The sequence below is a fragment of the Erpetoichthys calabaricus genome, chromosome 5, assembly GCF_900747795.2.
Source record: "Erpetoichthys calabaricus chromosome 5, fErpCal1.3, whole genome shotgun sequence".
Lineage (NCBI taxonomy): Eukaryota > Metazoa > Chordata > Cladistia > Polypteriformes > Polypteridae > Erpetoichthys > Erpetoichthys calabaricus.
Window position 1 is genome coordinate 14471973 of NC_041398.2, and position 17265 is coordinate 14489237.

A 17265-nucleotide genomic window follows, 5' to 3' on the forward strand; every position below is an offset into this window, starting at 1 on the left:
CCCTGATGGACATTTACACCTCAGCAGAGCAGAAAACGTCATCAAGGACAGCTGCCACCCTGGCTCTGATCTGTTTGACCTGCTGCCCTCAGGGAGGCGCTACAGGGGCATCACAACAAGGACAAACAGACTCAAGAACAGTTTTTTCCCAAAAGCCATAACCATTCTAAACTCACACGGGCACTGACTACACAGTCTAACCCCCCAACCCTGGACTTCCTTCTATCCATCAACTGTGCAATATCTAATATCTAAATGTAACTGAATAATAACTGTAATATCTGTATACTGTACAATATCATTACTCTCAGGGTCCAACATCCACTACTCACTGCACATGATCAGCATTATTGTGCAATATTTAAATTATGTGCAATAACCCAATAGTGTAATAGTTATTGATTCTTTCCAGTATTTAAATAATGTGCAATTACTCGATTTAGTTATTACTCTTTCCATTTGCATATAGCGTTGCTGAACTTTTCTTGCACCATTTGTTTATTTACTTGTTGTGTTCTACATATATGTCTGCACTGAAGGAGCTGCTTTTAATCTCATTGAACATGTGTAAAGTGACAATAAAAGGCATTCTATTCTATGTTATGTTAACTGACCTGCTCCAGGTTCAACATGGACTCCTCACACTTCTTCTCTTCATTCTCTATGTATTCCTGACTAATCTGTTAAAGGAATTCCTATTTTTCAATGGAGGTGCCATCACATACAGAACGCCACTGTCTCCTCTGTAACTATCAGAACGTTATCAAAGCCACTTAACGCAAACTCACATGTGTCCATTTTACTGGCAGCTCTATACCAACTGGTGATGGCAAAGTGACTCCTGTGATGGACTGGCGCCCCTTCCAGTTTGGTTCCTGCCTTGCAGCCCATGCTGCTTGTGTCCACTGTACCCTTGAAATGAATGAGGTTGCTGTCATAATGGACGGATGGCTAGCAGTTCTTAAACACCCAGAAACCCCTTTGCTCCCACACTAAAACTAACACAACATCATCAAACCCACTTTAATCTGAGCACACAAGTGACTGGTGACACCTGGGTGTTCCCGGTGATGGGCTGGCACCCTTTCCAGCTTAGTCCCTCTTTTCCACAGCATGCTGCTTATGCACTACACTTCTCATTCCAACAAATGGTGCATCACAGATATTTGTAATAAAAGGCATTTTATTTCTCTTTCCAACAGATAGAGCACCACAAATATTAACACTGCTTTAACGAATCCCATACCAAATGGCTTATAATAGAGACATATGCATTGTATGTTAATCCAACAGATGGTGCACCACAAATATTAATTCTGCTTCTATGAATCCCATACCAAATGGCATATAATACAGACACATGCATTACATTTGTCATTCCAACAGATAGTGCACCACAAATGTTAACACTGCTGTGACGAATCCCATACCAAATGGCATATAATTGAGACATATGCATTGTATTTGTTATTCCAAAAGATGGTGCACCACAAATATTAACTCTGCTTTTATGAATCCCACACCAAATGGCATAAAATAGAGACATACGCATTGCATTTGTCTTTCCAACAGACTGCATATCACAAACATTTGTAGTAATAAAATGCATTGTATTTGTCATTCCAACAGATGGCGCACCACAAATATTAACTCTGCTTTTATGAATCTAATACAAAATGGAATATAATAGAGACATATACATTGCATTTTCCATTCCAACAGACTGCAATTCACAAACATTTGTAGTAATAAAATGCATTGTATTTGTCATTCCAACAGATGGTGCACCACAAATATTAACTCTGCTTTTATGAATCTAATACAAAATGGAATATAATAGAGACATATACATTGCATTTGTCATTCCAACAGACTGCATATCACAAACATTTGTAGTAATAAAATGCATTGTATTTGTCATTCCAACAGATGGCGCACCACAAATATTAACTCTGCTTTTATGAATCTAATACGAAATGGAATATAATAGAGACATATGCATTGCATTTTCCATTCCAACAGACTGCATATCACAAACATTTGTAGTAATAAAATGCATTGTATTTGTCATTCCAACAGATGGCGCACCACAAATATTAACTCTGCTTTTATAAATCCCATGTCAAATGGCTCACCTTGCTGTCTAAATACCCACCATTGTCGTTGACTGACCTCGTCAGTGTCGCTTCTGCCACATTCAAGATGAATGCCTCCCTCTTCTCTTTCACCTCTGCGGACGTCTTCTTGGTGCTCGTATGACTCAATGGCTCCTCTGCATGTTCAATCAAACATCTCTAAGTCTATGATACTGGAAGGAAAAAGACAGAGAGAGAAACATGATGCACTTAAGTGTTCTTGTTTGCATATCTATGAACTGAAATGGCAAGGTTATTATGGGATGCCAGGGAGACTCAGTGATAAGCAGCAACGGGGCCATCTACTGGACGGAGACAGAACAATTCCTAAAGGTGTAATGGATCCTTGGCTTGAATAGCATGGTCTAAACACACAGCATAATGAATAAAAAGAGACAAATGGGCAGTCCCGGTCCCCATGAGTAGTATAAAGGAGCCCCCAAACCAGCAGCGTTTCTTTACTCACATCTGCTGAATGATTTGCTGTCTGATAGTCCTCAGTGATGTTTTGTCACAGAGCAGATGTGCAGTGTTGTTCATGATGGGACTCAGGGGGGTCCAGACAGTGCCCCATGACTGATCCAATTAGCTTTTGGATTTGGTGGTCCGCTCTTGAAGTGACGTTACCAGCCCAGCACACCACACCACACTGGCCATCCCAGAGTTGTAGAAGATGTGAAGGATGGCACATCCCACATAATACAGTCACCTAAGGATGAAGATCCGGCTCTGACCTTTCTCCTCCAGTTCCTTTGTGTTATGAAGCCAGTCCTACGCATGCTGGCTAAATGAAAGAGGAGGATTTACAAAGTGCGGAGGAGCAGGGGGTGTGCAGATGTCTGGCAGGTAGATGGTGGTGCTGAAGCTCCTCATTCCCTGCTGTTTTGAAGTGAGATTTGAACACCCACTCCCAGTTCAGACCCTTCAACTCCCCCCTCTCTTCAAACACACGTTAATGTAAACTTGCTGGGAAGTCACAACAGAAGGCTCTCCTCGTATCAAAGTGCGGCGTATGTGGTCGCTGAGAGTCAGGAACGACAGGAGGTGGACACCAAAATAAATTAAAAAGCAATTTCTTTACTCTTGGCGAGCAGACGGCCGCCGCAGCAGCTTTTCAGCTCAGTTTGCTACAGGCAGGTCCAGAAAGCAGCACAATTTTTAAAATCACGCAGAGCCTTCTCAGCCTGCTCATTCCACTGTATGCGGCCAGAAAGAGGAAGGTCGATAGTGTTAGCTAGATTTTGTAAGGGCTGTGCTCTTTCGGAAAAACTGAGGTATCCATTGTCGACGATCACCAGGAATGTTTAGTAGAGACATCAGCTGTTGATTTTGTGACCGGTCTTGGAAGATTTTTGGATGGTGGTTATGACAGAGCTCTGGCACCGCAAGTGATGCCACTGCCCCAAATACTTTGAATCAGCTGCAGCTAGAGATTTTGAGGCCATTTTCCGCAAGATATCTTAATAATGATTCCGTATCTTGCGTGCATGCTTCCTCTGTTGACTTACAGGCAGAACCTAAGATCTGCAAAGCCTGTGGTCAAAACGGTGAAGAGATGGACCAACGAGGCAAAGCTGAAACTACAAGCCTGCTTTGACTGCACTGAGTCTGCAGCGTCAGACCTGGACGAGCTTACTGACATGGTGACACCCTAGGTCAGTTTTTGTGAGGATGTGTGTGTGTGTGTGTGTGTGTGTGTGTGAGTGAGTGCCCATGAAAACGTTTCGCACAAACAGCAACAAACAACCCTGGATGACAGCAAAACTCAGGCAGCTTTGTCAGGCTAAGGAGAAGGCCTATAAGACGTGGGGACAGAATCAGGCCGGAAACACATTGAAAAAGGAGATCAGAGCAGCAAAGAGGCGCTACACTGAAAAGCTGGAAAGTACAGTTACATCCATAAATATTTGGACAGAGACAACTTTTTTCTCATTTTGGTTCTGTACATCACCACAATGAATTGTAAATGAAACAACTCCGATGCAGTTGAAGTGCAGACTTTCAGCTTTAATTCAGTGGGGTGAACAAAACAATTGCATAAAAATGTGAAGCAACTAAAGCATTTTTATAACACAATCCCTTCATTTCAGGGGTTCAGAAGTAATTGGACAATTGACTCAAAGGCTATTTAATGGGCAGGTGTGGTCAACTCCGTCGTTATGTCCTTATCAATGAAGCAGATTAAAGGCCTGGAGTTGATTTGAGGTGTGGTGCTTGCATGTGGAAGATTTTGCTGTGAACAGACAACATGCGGTCAAAGGAGCTCTCCATGCAGGTGACAGAAGCCATCCTTAAGCTGCGAAAACAGAAAAAACCTAATTGAGAAATTGCTACAATATTACGAGTGGCAAAATCTACAGTTTGGTCCATCCTGAGAAAGAAAGCAAGCACTGGTGAACTCAGCAACGCAAAAAGACCTGGACGTCCACGGAAGACAACAGTGGTGGATGATCGCAGAATCATTTCCATGATGAAGAGAAACCCCTTCACAACAGCCAACAGAGTGAACAACACTCTCCAGGGGGTCGGCGTATCGATATCCAAGTCTACCATAAAGAGAAGACTGCATGAAAGTAAATCCAGAGGGTGCATTGCAAGGTGCAAGCCACTCATAAGCCTCAAGAATAGAAAGGCGAGATTGGACTTTGCTAAAGAACATCTAAAAAAGCCAGCACAGTTCTGGAAAAACATTCTTTGGACGGATGAAACCAAGATCAACCTCTACCAGAATGATGGCAAGAGAAAAGTATGGAGAAGGTGTGGAACAGCTCATCATCCAAAGCATAGCACATCATCTGTAAAACACGGTGGAGGGAGGCAGTGTAATGGCTGCCAGTGGCACTGGGACACTTGTGTTTATTGATGATGTGACACAGGACAGAAGCAGCAGAATGAATTCTGAGGTGTTCAGAGACATGCTGTCTGCTCAAATCCAGCTAAATACAGCAGTCAAACTGATTCATGATACAGATGGACAATGACCCAAAACATACAGCCAAAGCAACCCAGGAGTTTATTAAAGCAAAGAAGTGGAAAATTCTGGAATGGCCAAGTCAGTCACCTGATCTTAACCCAACTGAGCAGGCATTTCACTTGTTGAAGACTAAACTTCAGACAGAAAGGCCCAAAAACAAACAGCAACTGAAAGGCCTGGCAAAGCATTAAAAAGGAGGAAATCCAACATCTGGTGATGTCCAGGAGTTCAAGACTTCAGGCTGTCATTGCCAGCAAAGGGTTTTCAACCAAGTATTAGAAATGAACATTTGATTTCCAGTTATTTCATTTGTCCAATTACTTTTGAGCCCCTGAAATTCTGTCACCAGCATGGAGAGCTCCTTTGACCGCATGTTGTCTGTTCACAGAAAAATCTTCCACATGCAAGCACCACACCTCAAATCAACTCCAGGCCTTTTATCTGCTTCATAGATAAGGACATAACGACGGACTTGACCACACCTGCCCATGAAATAGCCAAAGAGTCAATTTGTCCGATTACTTTTGAGCCCCTGAAATGAAGGGATTGTGTTCATAAAATGCTTTAGTTGCCTCACATTTTTATTCAATCGTTTTGTTCACCCCACTGAATTAAAGCTGAAAGTCTGCACTTCAACTGCATCGGAGTTGTTTCATTTCAAATTCATTGTTGTAATGTACAGAACCAAAATGAGAAAAAAGTTGCTTCTGTCCAAATATTTATGGACCTAACTGTATAAGCATTAACCTTAGTGCAGAAATTAATACAAGTCAGGCCCGCCAAGCAAATGGTTAAATAAAGGCGCATGCTATATTTCTTTTTTAATTAAAGATTAGCTTTAAGCCACCAAATTAAAAAGAGCTTGAAAGCCAAGGAAGAGGAAATGATAAGAGAAAGCCCAAAAAAATGGAAGAAGGAACATCTGCCCGCCCAAAGCCAAGCAAAAATAAGCGAAGCAGAAAAATAAAACAATAGACAGTGAAAACACCGGTGGCCAGCTGCAGAAGGAAGTCAGGAGAAAATAATCATAATAATAATAATAATCATAATGGTGGTTCCCATGAGAACCTGGGATAGCAGCTGGCCAGGTGCAGAGGGGAGTCAGAAGGGAACACCAAATAAGTTGGTTTGAGCGAGGTCAGGATGATAAGAAAGGATTACATACACTCTGATTTTTTGGCCTGTTCAGGGCTCGGACGGCACAGTGGCGCAGTGGGTAGCGCTGCTGCCTCTCAGTTAGGAGACCTGGGGACCTGGGTTCGCTTCCCGGGTCCTCCCTGCGTGGAGTTTGCATGTTCTCCCCGTGTCTGCGTGGGTTTCCTCCCACAGTCCAAAGACATGCAGGTTAGGTGGATTGGCGATTCTAAATTGGCCCTAGTGTGTGCTTGGTGTGTGGGTGTGTTTGTGTGCGTCCTGCGGTGGGTTGGCATCCTGCCCGGGATTGGATCCTGCCTTGTGCCCTGTGTTGGCTGGGATTGGCTCCAGCAGACCCCCGTGACCCTGTGTTCGGATTCAGTGGGTTGGAAAATGGATGGATGTTCAGGGCTCAGTCCGATTTGGCTGATTTGGGTTGAGTCCGTGTTGTTGTTGTTGTTTTATTGCAATAAAAGCGATCAACTCCGTTTGCCTATCCTATGTCTCCTAATAGCCTCCATTTCAGGTGTCTTTTGCTCCAAAATTTTAAGAATCTTATTTCAGCTTATAAAAGGCTTAATGTTATACTGTCAGTTAATGCATAGCACATTCTTCTCATATCTTAAATTTCACAGTTAATGATCATCACACATAATAATCGGTTATACAATATCAAAAGCTCACCTTAAAAGTTAGTTTAGTAGATTTATCTTACAAGAATACACTCCTACAGCTCAGCGTCTGTGTTAGGTTACATTTGTTCGATTGGCTTAATTCAAATTATTCTTTCTCACGTACAAGGCAGGTACCCGATTGTGTGGCACAGCTGCAAGGTGCCAAACCAGGGAACGAGAAAGCTGTCGAGACTGAAAGGGGGGGGCCCTTTGGGATGGGCTCTCCATTATGGTATTGAGGTGAGAGATTTGCTATTCTTACCCAAAGTTAAGAAGTGTCCCCTCTGCTATGGAAGGCAGACTCGAAAAAGTGCTGCAGAAAGGTGGCAACCCTTGTCATTCCAACAGGTGGTGTGTCACAAATATTAACACAGCTTTTTATGAATCCCATACCAAATGGCCTGCAACACATACATATGAATTGCATTTATCATTTCAACAGGAAGCACATCACAAACATTAGCACACTTCTTTTACAAATCCCATACCAAATGGCATATAACACACACATACGTGTTACTTATTTTAATTCTTTGTTTTTACACTATTGTTTGCCCTTTCATATAAAATTTTAAACTTGTCCCGTCCTGAACCTCAAGTCCCTAGTTTACACAATCCTTGACTATTCTGCTCATACGTCTCCCAAACAAACTGGCACCTCTCTAGTTCAAATGTAATTAGTCACAGCGGATAAGGTTCTATCTGTTCCAGTAAGAGTGCCAATCCACCTTAATAAAATAAGTGTGTGTTTCTCATGTCTCCATCATTACAACAGATGGCATTTCCATTAATAAAACCAATATAAGAAACAGATTCCAACAGATGGTGCATCTCAAACAGTTGTAATAACAAACTGCATTGCATTTGTCATTCCAACAGATGTGCGTCACAAACATTTACAAAAATGCATTTTATTACTACAAATCCTTGAGTTGTGCCATCTGTTGGAATGACAAATTCAATACATTTTATTTCCACACGCATTACAAAATACATTCCAATAGGTGGTGCACGGCAGACGATCACGCGGAGGTCTGCACTGATTCCTTAGATTTCATCCCGTCTTAGATGGGCAGCACATCTAGTAATAACAGAATAGGGAAACTCCATGACGAAATGTTGAAGAGCAAAGGGACAACATACATAGTGAAAGTGAGACATTCGGTGTATTGTTCTGTCTTTAAAATGTTTTTGTACAGCGATGTTGGGAGTCGACAATTTGGAGTACTAATAATAATATTTTGCATGTATCTTTCTTGATGAGATTTCATTAAACATTTTAATTCATTCCTAATAAAGCACAGCATGAGTGTCACTCATAGAATTGAAGATTGAACGCGGCATGTAAAGTCGCGTTCGTCGACTCCTCATTAACAAGGTTTACTAAGGCTGTCAAAGAAAAACCTCTGCTCAAAAACGAAAAGAAAGCGCAGCCCACCGGAAAAGCAGAACTTAGTGACCGCGAAAGCAGAGCGAGCGGCTGCGCGTGCACGTAGACAGGGCAGGATAGCACTGAGCATGCGTCAAACCAAAAAGCTGCGACCCGAAGCAGAAAGGTGCGAGCGCGTGAACACAAAGACGATTTAACGCGCCTGCGCCAAATCACGGCGCAGGGAATTTCACGGGATATGGATATCATCAGAGAATCACAACCCCCAATCTGGAAGCGAGCGCTGCCCGCAGTTAGCAGAGGACACGTAAGAGCGCGAGGGAACGGATAGCCGCAAAGGCGGACAAAACAACGCGCTCGATCCCCAAACTTAAGAAACACAGGGGGCGTTAGGCTACCCGTCAAATTTAGAACCCCTGAGCAGGTCGCGTTATGCCCCATACTTGACATTCCCACACGCAGGAGAATGTCCGGCTTTATCTCACCTTCCGGAGCTTTCCTTGCTGTTTTGGCTTGAAAGAAGTCTGAGCACGAGTTTCGAAAAGGAGCATGCGCAGAAAATGCAAAGGGGGGCGAAGCAAAAAGACGTCATCAGTGTGGTCCCGCCCACAAAGCCTGACAGATGTCTTGTTTTAAATCTACTTATTTATTTTTTGTTATTAAATTTGTAAAGTCGGATTACGAGGGGTTAAGTAAATGACGTGAACTGTGAGCCACAGCCAATGTCGAACATTCGCAATAAATGATATGGCGGAGAGGCGAGGGGTCGATAAATGAGAGAAGGGAGAGCAGAGGGCCGATTGATCACGTGTCTGTTTATATAACAGAAAGAGTGGCTTTTAATTTTAGCTTTATAGAGGATTGAAGAAGTACGTCCAGGTGGAGCAGCAATGTGGAGACTCGTCATCAGCACCGATGAGTACGGAAAAGCAGAAACGATTTAATAAGAGAGCGGAAACAGGCCGTGTTTGGAATAAAGAAAGTTTAAGAATATTTACAAGTTTCCTATGGGTTACACCACATAAGGGTTGAGGAAGGAAATGAGTTAGTAGACTTCCGAAAGAAAGAAAAATCTGAGCTCGGACATCCACTCGGAATAGGAGAACCAAGACGGTTAGAGACATCCAAAAAATAAATAAAAAATGGCAGGAAATACGGGATAAAGATTATAAATGGGGGTCTCTTTATAAGACACTGCTGGTTTAGTAGAAGTGGAGAAGAAAATAGGAGAAAAGAAACGATTTTCACAAGACAGATTAGAACACACAATGCTTATCTGTTCAATGCACCTAATAGGTACAAATAATCCATCCATTTTCCAACCCGCTGAATCCGAACACAGGGTCACGGGGGTCTGCTGGAGCCAATCCCAGCCAACACAGGGCGCAAGGCAGGAACCAATCCCGGGAAGGGTGCCAACCCACCGCAGCCGAAATCTTCCACAGTCTCCTTACTGCAAAGCAGCAGCACTACCACTGCGCCACCTGTGAGGACGAGGTACAAATATTATTATTATTATTCCTATACTGTCTTTCCCCTGCTAAAGGCGGTTAAACATAATTCAGTATTGTGGAGATATTGTAATAAAATGGAAGCAGTTGAAAAATGTTTTTAAAGAAAAAACTCCGCTCATCGATCCGAGCTTCACAACCCACGATCTGAACCCATCGGCTGGAAATGAGCGCTGCCCGCAATTAGCAAACGGCACTTGAAAGCGCGACGGAACGATTAGCTCTGCCACCACAGCCAAAACGCCGCAAAGGCGGAAAAAAACGAAGCGCTCGATGCCCAAACTTAAGAAACAAAGGGCGTGTCAGGCTACCTGTCAAATTTAGAACCCCAGAGCAGGTCGCGTTATCCCCCATACTTGACATTCCCACGTGTCCGACTTTGTCTCACCTTCCGCAACTTTGCTTGCTGTTGTGGCCTGAAAGAAGTCTGAGCACGAGTGTCGAATAGGAGCATGCGCAGACAGAACAAACCGGGCGAAGCAAAAAAGACGTCATCAGTGTGTTCCCGCCCACTCTGCCAGACAGATGCCGTCTTGTTTTAATACAATTTATTTATTTTTTGTTATGAAGTTTGTCAGGTCGGATTACGAGGGGTTAAGTAAATGACGAAAGAAAAAGAAAAATCTGAGCTCATACTTCCATTTGGAATAGGAGAAGCAGGAGGGTTAGATAAATCCAAAAAATAAATAAAAAATGTCAGGAAATACTGGATAAAGATTATAAATGAGGGTCTCTTTATAAGAATCTGAACACTGCTGAGTTAGTAGAAGTTGAGAAGAAAAATAGCAGAGAAGAAGTGATTTTCACAAGACTGAGGACGCACAATGCTTATCTATTCAATGCACCTAATAGGTACAAATAATAATAATAATTAGATATTATATTTCTATGCTGCCTTTCCCCTGCTTAAGGCGCTTAAACATAATTCAGGATTATGGAGATATTGTAATAAAACTGAAGCAGTTGAAGATGAATTGCTAAACTGCAAAGCTGACAAAGAACCATAAAAACAACTTGTAGAATTCACTGGGGGTAACAAACGTCACTCGGGGTGACCCTGTCCCCTAAGGCTCCAGAAAGGGTCCCTGCTGTGGATAACATCACCCTGCACTGTTCCCATTCCAAAGACAGCAGGCAGCTCTTCGCCTAATGACTACAGAGCAGTGGCACTCACGTCTGACATCGTAAACACCTTTCAGAGGCTGGTCCTGGACTAGGGGACTCCTCTAGTGGTAGACCACCTGGACCCCCTGCCATTTTGGAGTGGAGGATACAATGATGTGTCTGCTCCACATGGCGTATTCTCAACTGATCAAAGCTGGCCACCCGGTGAGGAATCTGCTTATTTGGTTTCTCCTTTAGTACCATCCAGCCATGTCCGTTAAGGGATCACCTCAGAGATCTGCAGGTGGGTGAGCCTGTGGTGTCCTGATGGTGGACTCTCTGACCAGCAGGCCACTGTTTGTGAGATGCAAGGACTGTGTGAGCAACACTGGAGCACCACAAGGAAAGAGCCTGTCAGCTTTACTCTTCATTCTGTACACCTCTGACTAGAAATATCACAGCAGCTGAGGTCACTTGGAGAAATTCTCAGATGATTCTTTACTTATGGGGTCTATTGATGGGACAAAGGAAAGGAGTCAGAGGGAGAACTCTGAGAATTGTCTGCAACATAACATCAGCAAAAACACAGAACTGCTCACTGACTTTTGCCACACTAAAGAGTCTCTATGTCCGGTCACCATTCAGGGAGTGGGTGTAGAGGTGGTCCACTGCTACAAGAACTTGATGGTGGTGGTGGCATATCAATGGCAGTTTGGACTGCTCACATAATACAAACGAACAGGAGAAGAAAAGGACAGAGCGGGTTCTTCTTCCTCAGGAGACTGCAGTGTTTAATGTGGGAAGTGACATCCTTCAAATCTTCTGTAACACTTTGACGACCAGCTTGGTGTGGTAGATGGGTAACATCACTAGAAGAGAGGCCCACCAAGTCACTCAGCTAATTAAAAGAGAAAGTTCAGCTTTGGGACTCACTCCGGACCCCCGGAGGATAAAATTAAAACAAAACTGAGTGCCAATATGAACAATGCACAACACTGAGGACTTTCACACAACACCTTGGGGCTCCTTTATGCCAACGGCACAGTGCCTCACCGTGTCTAGGACCACCGAGTCAGAAGTGTTCTTTCTAATGTTTTATTAATTTATTTTTTTTTTTTGTTTTGTAGTGATTTCTATAAAATTGAGAAAAAACATCTATCACTAGTACCTTATCTGTCTATCTTTTATATATTGCCTTACACATATCTATGTATCTATCTATTATATAGTGCCTTATCTGTCTATCTATCTATTAGATAGATAGATATGTGTAAGGCACTATATAATAGATAGATACATAGATAGATAGATAGGGCACTATACTATATATCTATTATATAGTGCATTACACATATCTGTCTCTATCTATCTATCTATTATATAGTGCCTTAAACATTTCTATCTATCTACAGTGCATACAGAAAGTATTCCCAGCACATCACTTTTTCCACATTTTGTTATGTTACAGCCTTATTCCAAAATGGATTAAATTCATTTTTTTCCTCTGAATTCTGCACACAACATCCCATGACACATGAAAAAAGTTTACTTGAGGTTTTTGCAAATTTATTAAAAATAAAAAACTGAGAAATCCCATGTCCATAAGTATTCACAGCCTTTGCTCAATACTCTGTCGATGCCCCTTTGGCAGCAATTCCAGCCTCAAGTCTTTTTGAATACGATGCCACAAGCTTGGCACACCTATCCTTGGCCAGTTTCGCCCATTCCTCTTTGCAGCACCTCTCAAGCTCCATCAGGTTGGATGGGAAGCGTCGGTGCAAAGCCATTTTAAGATCTCTCCAGAGATGTTCAAACGGATTCAAGTCTGGGCTCTGGCTGGGCCACTCAAGGACATTCACAGAGTTGTCCTGAAGCCACTCCTTTGATATCTTGGCTGTGTGCTTAGGGTCGTTGTCCTGCTGAAAGATGAACCGTCACTCCAGTCTGAGGTCAAGAGCGCTCTGGAGCAGGTTTTCATCCAGGATGTCTCTGTACATTGCTGCAGTCATCTTTCCCTTTATCCTGACGAGTCTCCCAGTCCCCACAGCATCATGCTGCCACCACCATGCTTCACTGTAGGGATGGTATTGGCCTGGTGATGAGCAGAGAATTTTCTTTCTCATGGTCTGAGAGTCCTTCAGGTGCCTTTTGGCAAACTCCAGGTGGGCTGCCATGTGCCTTTTACTAAGGAGTGGCTTCCGTCTGACCACTCTACCATACAGGCCTGATTGGTGGATTGCTGCAGAGATGGTTGTTCTTCTGGAAGGTTCTCCTCTATCCACAGAGGACCTCTGGAGCTCTGACAGAATGACCATCGGGTTCTTGGTCACCTCCCTGACTAAGGCCCTTCTCCCCCGATCGCTCAGTTTAGATGGCCAGCCAGCTCTAGGAAGAGTCCTGGTGGTTTTGAACTTCTTCCACTTACGGATGATGGAATCCACTGTGCTCATTGGGACCTTCAAAGCAGCAGAAATTTTTCTGTAACTTTCCCCAGATTTGTACCTTGAGACAATCCTGTCTCGGAGGTCTACAGACAATTCCTTTGACTTCATGCTTGGTTTGTGCTCTGACATGAACTGTCAACTGTGGGACCTTCTATAGACAGGTGTGTGCCTTTCCAAATCATGTCCAGTCAACTGAATTTACCACAGGTGGACTCCAATGATGCTGCAGAAACATCTCAAGGATGATCTGGAGAAACAGGATGCACCTGAGCTCAATTTGGAGCTTCATGGCAAAGGCTGTGAATACTTATGGACATGGGATTTCTCAATTTTTTTTATTTTTATAAATTTGCAAAAATCTCAAGTAAACTTTTTTCACATTGTCATTATGGGGTGTTGTGTGTAGAATTCTGAGGAAAAAAATGAATTTAATCCATTTTGGAATAAGGGTGTAACATAACAAAATGTGAATAAAGTGATGTGCTGTGAATACTTTCTGGCTGCACTGTATAATATAGTGCCTTATCCATCTATCTATCTATCTATCTATCTATAATATAGTGCCTTATCTATCTACTGTATCTATCTATCTATTATATAATGCCTTATCTATCTATCCATTATATAGTGCCTTATCTATCTATCTATCTATCTATCTACTGTATCTCTCTCTTATATAATGCCTTATCTATCTATAATATAGTGCCTTATCTATCTACTGTATCTATTTATCTATCTATTATATAGGCCCTTATCTATCTATCTATTAGATACATAGATAGATAGATAAGGCATTATATATCTATCATATAGTGCCTTACACATATCTATCTATTATATGATAGATAGATAGATAGATAAAGGTATTATATAATAGATAGATATGTGTAAGGCACTATATAACAGATAGATAGATAGATAGATAGATAGATAGATAGATAGATAGATAGATAGATAGATAGATAATGCCTTATCTATCTATCTATCTATTATATAGTGCCTTTTCGTATCTAAACTATTAAACTAATCTTGTGATAATGAAAGTGAAGAGGTGTTTCACATGACACTCCAGTCCAGTTGGTGGCAGGAATGCCCCTTTAAGTTGCTCTGCCAACTGCCACCAAAACTAAGAAGATCTCCTCGAGGTGTGAGTAGGATGTCCACCCTTTGAGAAGGAATATTTAGAGTTAAGAAGCTTCAGTGTTCCTGAATAATAAGAAGTGTGGTGCTAATAGGAATGTGTCACTTAGGCATTAAATAATGATGTGTTAAACAAACTGAACAAATGTAATCTAATGTAGATATTAAGCTATAAGTATGTATTTCTTGTTTATTAATATAATGTATTGAACTAACTTTATGTAACCTTTGATATTGTATAAGCAATGTGTTTATGAAGAATGAGTAAATAAGTCTTGTCTAATCTGCTGAAGTTGCACACACCCTGAGACAGAAATTGCTGCCACTGGTCTTGTGTGTGTGCGGTGCTGACGGGCGTATTGCTTAAGACTGAGTGTGCTGAGAACTCTTTTATCTGTAAGAAGCACCGTGTGCTCCTGCACGTTCCAGTCCAAGGTGTGACCGCAAGCTATAACCATCTATGTATGACCTCATAATGAATTGCCATATTTCCTCTTTTTTGTTTAATAAACAAGCTGGGTATAAAAAGAGGGAAACTCCCTGCTGACGGGAGGCTGCCTGTCTGTAGTTAACTGAGCTGACATCTGCTGCGGCCTCCTGCTCACCAAGAATAAAGAAATTGCTTTTTACTTTCCATGGGTGTCCATCTCCTGTCGTTCCTGGCTTTCAGTGACCACAGTTGCTTTGAGGATCCCATGCTGTCTGTCACTATTCAGAGGAGAGTCAAAGGGAAGGAAGCACAACTTGTAATTGACCACCTTAAATACCTTTATATCTCATGATTGGACACACCTGTCTATGAAGTTCAAGGCTTAGCGAGCTCATCAACCATTTTGGTGTTGTAAGTAATCAGCATTGAGCAGTGACAGGCATTCAAATCAGCACAATGACAAGGGGACCCACATTTGTGCACAGCCAGTTTTTCACATTTGATTTAATTTCATACAACTAAATACTGCGTCACTAAAAATCTTTGTTTGGAAAACACCGCAGTACTCAGATGTTCCTAGGAAATGAAAGACAGACCACTGTTATCTTTTTTGTTGAAAGGAGAGTCAATTATCATGCAGGCTGAGAGGGGTTCCCAAAGTTTTTCATATGACTGTAAAATGTATCATGTATAATACATGTAGAAATGTTTCACTTTCCATCATCCCCGTTGTAGCACCCTTTCAAGTTGCCTGGGTTTACAGTTTTAAAATAAAGAGGAAGAACTGAACAATAGCAGCACTCAACTCGGATTGCGTGGTCAAACAGTGGGAATTGGGCCGTTCTGTCAGGGTCTAAATCAGGCCGGGGGGTAAAACTCCGATCCTGGACGGCCACGGGATTTTCTTCCTGCCACTTTCTTAATCAGTGGCCGATTTCTGCTTTTAACTGCCGTCTTTTCTCTTTTGTTCCTGCTGGTTTTTAAGACTCAGTTCCCTGAATTGCTTCTCTTTTGTTTCTTTCATTTAGTGCACCCAAACAATTTCCCTTGGCAATTAATCAAGCATATCACGTGGCCTCAGACTCCGCAAACGATTTCACTCCAACACATTTCTCAAGTAGAAGCCGATTCTTGTTGTTAACTGAACCCGTGGCTTTTCGGTTCTTCCAGAGTAGACATTTCCAAAACTCTTTTCTTTCTTTCTTTCTTTCTTTCTTTCTTGGAGCCCCGTGTTTTGTGCATCTGAGCAGATCAGCATTATTGAGATCTCCACCATCCTTTATTTTTGCAACTATTGTGTGAAGGACACGGGTCAGCTGGTCACATGGCGACTCGTTTGGTTTCTCATTATTAGGATACATGGCAGCTAATTAAGAAGAAAAAAAATAGCAAGTCCATTAAAACGAAGGCAAAAGACGCCAAACAGCAGCAAAAACTTCTCCCTAATTGAGAAAGTCCCAAACGTGTTCTTTTCGCAGCGCACTTAATATTTCCAGATTTTTCCACGGTGCCCCAAGTTAAACCCTCATATTCTTTACATTTCTATGATATGTACCTGACTGGCTTAGTGCAATTAATTATATATCCATCCATTTTCCAACCCGCTGAATCCGAACACTGGGTCACAGGGGTCTGCTGGAGCCAATCCCAGCCAACACAGGGCACAAGGCAGGAACCAATCCTGGGCAGGCTGCCAACCCACCGCAGGACACACACAAACACACCAAGCCCAATTTAGGATCGCCAATCCACCTAACCTGCATGTCTTTGGACTGTGGGAGGAAACCCACGCAAACACGGGGAGAACATGCAAACTCCACGCAGGGAAGACCCGGGAAGCGAACCCAGGTCTCCTAACTGCGAGGCAGCAGTGCTACCCACTGCGCCACCGTGCCACCCTTAATTATATATACTGTATCTATACTAATTAAAAGGCAAAGCCCTCACTGACTGACTGACTGACTCACTCACTCACTCATCACAAATTCTCCAACTTCCAGTGTAGGTGGAAGGCTGAAATTTGGCAGGCTCATTCCTTACTGCTTACTTACAAAAGTTAGGCAGGTTTCATTTCAAAATTCAAAGTGTAACGGTCATAACTTGAACCTCTTTTTTGTCCATATACAGTAATGGACGGCAGCTTGCTGGCTGTGGGAGGCGGGGTTGCGGGGGTTGCGGGGGTTGCGTATCGCGTCATCACGCCTCACACGTAATCACGTGAACTGACTGTGAAGGAGAAAGGACGGCCTTATAGGGCGTTCGTTTATAAAACAGCGGATAGGCTGTGTAAAGACAGTTTCACAAAAAAACAGATCCTTAACAAATTGTT

General features: G+C 42.5%; 1 protein-coding gene and 1 pseudogene across 5 annotated transcripts in view; both read right to left on the reverse strand.

Annotated features, from left to right (window-relative positions):
* The window catches only part of LOC114641552 (zinc finger protein 420-like), a 75389-nt pseudogene that overhangs the window by 41287 nt on the left and 16837 nt on the right, over positions 1 to 17265 (reverse strand).
* LOC114641553 (zinc finger protein 345-like) overlaps positions 1 to 17265 on the reverse strand; it is a 77645-nt gene that overhangs the window by 40010 nt on the left and 20370 nt on the right. The window contains exons 1-2 of one of the 5 annotated variants that reach the window (XM_051927404.1): positions 10207 to 10269; positions 2156 to 2308 (exon numbers count right to left, since the gene is read on the reverse strand). The exons of 2 other annotated variants lie outside the window; for them this stretch is intronic. The gene's annotated coding sequence lies outside the window, so the exon portion shown is untranslated. Of the gene's footprint in view, positions 1 to 2135; positions 2309 to 10206; positions 10270 to 17265 lie in introns of those variants that run through there. 2 more of the 5 variants (XM_051927403.1, XM_051927402.1) reach the window with 2 other exon arrangements.